Source organism: Arachis ipaensis, chromosome B7, assembly GCF_059453495.1.
Source record: "Arachis ipaensis isolate K30076 ecotype BB chromosome B7, ASM5945349v1, whole genome shotgun sequence".
Lineage (NCBI taxonomy): Eukaryota > Viridiplantae > Streptophyta > Magnoliopsida > Fabales > Fabaceae > Arachis > Arachis ipaensis.
Window position 1 is genome coordinate 94,936,798 of NC_142442.1, and position 3,994 is coordinate 94,940,791.

The 3,994-nt window shown below is 33.9% G+C and overlaps 1 pseudogene; it reads right to left on the bottom strand.

The window, feature by feature from the left end:
* Positions 1-1,114: 1,114 nt before the first annotated feature.
* LOC107608190 (pantoate--beta-alanine ligase-like) lies at positions 1,115-2,607 on the bottom strand (annotated as a pseudogene).
* Between the last annotated feature and the right edge of the window lie 1,387 nt (positions 2,608-3,994).

Genomic DNA, 3,994 nt, shown 5'->3' on the forward strand with positions numbered 1-3,994 from the left:
AACAAGAATTGCACAAACGATTTTCAGCTATAACAATACAACTTCAAGTGTTAAAGTGTCAATAAAGCCAACAACATATAATTTTCAGCCATAGCAATTAGCTTAACCATATGCAAATATAAGAGGTATAACATATTATACATATACTTAATATATTATACATATAAAAAAAGGGGCAAAAAAAATCCTAATATATTATTATTTATTTTAAATAGGAATCCTAAAGTGTACTTTGGTTTTGGTATTGCAACTGCGTTCTAAGAATTTAATTTTATATGATTTTTTAAAAATTGGCTACTGATTTAGTACACTTCAGAAAAACAGCAAGCAGTAACCAACTTAAAAAAATCATATAAAATCCATCTTTGGTTGGATTCTCCTAAAGTTTGGTGTGGTTGAATCAGACTTACCCATCTTTCACCCAGTTTAAGTCCCAGAGCATTTTCACTTCTCTAGAAAAAGTTATGCCTCTCGAAATATGGTTTTATTTTAAGGAAAGGGTGCTGTCGCAGCAGTGAACAGCCCTGCTTCCAGAAGACACAACTTTCTCTATAAAATTCGAATTGTCCTGAAATTTGTACATAAAATACTAGACATCCTAATATTTCATTCCTCTTTGGTTTTACCTCCAAAGAGTTTCAGAGTATTGAAATATGTGGTTTTGAAGTTGCTGTTCTAGAATTCGCACAGCATTGTTTCTGCAGAAAATGACCATTTTCTAAAAATCATATCTCCCAAACCACACATTGGAAAATTCTGAAATTTTAGGAGAATAATCTATACATCTTAAGTTTTATAGAAAAATAATTTCATACATTTTGAGTGGCTAAATTGCTCCCAGTTTTGTTCACAAATTGCTGCCCGAAACTGCATATTCTGCAACATGTAACCTCGGGTTTTGAGAGGTCAAAAATTGATTCCTAGATTTTCACTCACTCTAACCTTGCATTCTTACTTTCTTTTACCTATTGTAACTTGTTGGAAAGATTAAATCAGCCCCAAGTGCTCAGGATTAATAGCAGAGCGTTGGTGGTGTATCATTGCATTGTGCATTAGCTATTTACCAAGTGGCGAATCCTTGAGAGCTACGATGAGACATGGTAGCTTAACTATATCAATTTTTCACATCTATTTTGAAATTAATTTCCATGTTGTCTATAAGTCTCACTTTCCCAAACATGCTGCAACACACAAGACAACAGGGCTGCCATTGATAAATTCCACTTTTTCCAAATTCTCTTGATCAACAATCTGCAGAAAAGATGCATCTATCTAGTTAACATGCATCTAAGTCAATGTCTTTTCACTATTCTCTCTATTTCTTGGGACAAAAGTGTCTTTTCAATGTTCTTAATTGATTGTTTGGAGGCCACAGTGTACACTACCCCCAAAGAAACTTTGGCATTACGGTAGTGGTTGGGTAATGTATGGACAAAGACAGAGATAGTGAAGACCCCAAAAAAAAAACTATTTTTGTATCCTATTTGGTATTTGGTAGTAGTGAGAGACAGGGAAAGAAAACAAAAGAGACTTTTGCAACAGTGTCCAATGTCTCTATTTTAGAAGATACAGAAAATAATAGACTATTTTAAAACAGCAAGGCAAAATCCCAAAAGTTGAAATGTGATTACACCAACGGCATGACTCTAGAAAATTGATGATGGATCTTGCTGCTAACTGAAATTGGTGCATAAAAAATAGCATTTTGAGTTGCATAGGTATTCTTTCAGATTGCGTTACTCCCTCTATATACGTGTACCGCAAAGACAATTTTGTTCCACTACATGCATATGAGAAATATATAATCCAAGTATGAAATGTCTCAAAAAGTTATTTATATTCAAAATTTGTCCAACATTGTTATTTATAATAATATTTATAACCATAATCATGTTAAATCGTCCAACGAACTCCCAGGACCACCCATAGAAAGAATAAGGACAACAGCAATAAAAGCAAATCCAATTTCCCTGACCAATCATACAACTAGGATATCTTTAGCAATAATCATATTGCACATCACTTGTAAATATCTAATAATATATTAACTGAGACTGAATGCTTTTGAAGTTGATTATGTAATTAAGCTATAGAGATTATCTCATCAAATAATCCAAATTAATTGAAAACAAGAACTCACCTCAGCATAATCAATCTGTCCACCAGCCTTAGTAATACATTGGACCACTAAGTTTCTCAACTTCTCACAATGCACCTGACCATCTGCTGCTGCTGATTTAGCTTTTAACAAAGATTTATTTATGGATAATGCCTGCCACAGATGGAACGGGGGAAAACAGTTTTGTTAGTTTTAGTTATAAAGACTTTATAGGCTCAGCGTTACAATTATCATTACTATCATAACAAGTGCTTCATATTAAATACCATGACTACCATGAACTAATTAAAATATACATATCTGAATAAAATAAAATCATAGATTTTGCCTGTCTTTCGTAGAAAGGCGCACATTACGCGAACTCATTGCCAAGCCATCATTCTCACGTGTGATTTCAGAACCAACAATTTTAATGTTAAAATCATGGTCCTTGACCATTTCCTCATCGCGTCCTTGTTAGAGATCACCAGTGGCTCTTTGGATGCCATTCAGATGGCTGTTTGGAATCGCTAATTATCTCAGTTAAGCGGAACTGCTCTGCTAGCTGGAACGCCAGTTCCCTAGTGGGCGTCACCACCAACGTGAACCAATCCTTTATCTGTGTTGCAAGAAAATAGAGGGGAAAAACTGCAAGAATACTGACACATTCTGTTGGTTCTAGCAGGTTTGAAATCAGAGCAAAAGAGTAGCTAGTCAAGTAAAAAGGCATATAGACATCAAGTGTGATGTGGCTGATGTGGCTGTCCTTCACCTACCCCCCAAGTGACAAGAGTGAACATTGCATCAAGAAGCACACTTCGCTAATTATAGAAATTGATTCATTAAATTCCCTGAGATAACAAAGTACAAAGATTTTGAGCTGATAAATCAGAAAATATCATCTTTTATATTAGTATATCTGAATATAAATCTGTATGATGCACTTGACACTCCTATGTTTAGCATTCTGATTCTTCCAAAGTAAAGGCATTTGCCATATTATAAGGATTTGTTATAGAGTAGACAGTGTAATAAACAGAACTGGGAATTATTATATGGTATAAATAAGCTTATTAGTGAATCTCACGCACAATGTTCAATGCCAGTTTCCAGCTTCGAATCCAGAATATAATTTTTGAACCACCCAAAAACTTCATATTCCATTTCTTTCTTTCCTTCCATTCTTTTAAAAACTTGATCTATCTATGGATCAATAGTCAGAAAAGATACATGGAACATTTCAGTGACAGTCCTTTCAGAAGCATAAATAGGTCAGTAGAAACAACTCATGTTGTAGTGAACTACATTCTTAAATCAAAAAGGAAATAAACTAAGACATCCAAGATGGGGACAATTCAGCAGCATTAAAACTAGAATGAACATTTTATACTATGGCCCAACACTACATTCCTGAAAGTTGGAATCATAATAATACAAACTAACCTGCTTTATGTAGTCATCCAAAAACATTATAGCATAATCATCTTGTCCAGTATTTAATTTGAAAATACGCAGAACTTTGTCCCTCCTTAGAGACTGCACAATTGCACAAATAAGATATATAACCCAATTACCACGTATTCATCAAAGCTTTAATGTTTAGTAAATTAAAACACAAAGATTATGAAATTTATCATACCCCCAATTCCCTGTCCACCTGCGTTCTGTCCTTTACACTGCTATACAACTGGGATTTTAATATAAAAGGCTGAACCGAAACCTGCAAAATTCAAACGTCATTTAAAATACATGGTTTTAAATGATAACCTTTCAACATTCTAATTGAAATACAAGAAATAAATAAGAGCATAGTTGTTGTATTTCTGATTACCAAGCGGAAAGTGGTTTCTAAAATCGGAACCCTAAACCCCTCAAATTTCAGAATCTAATGGAAAT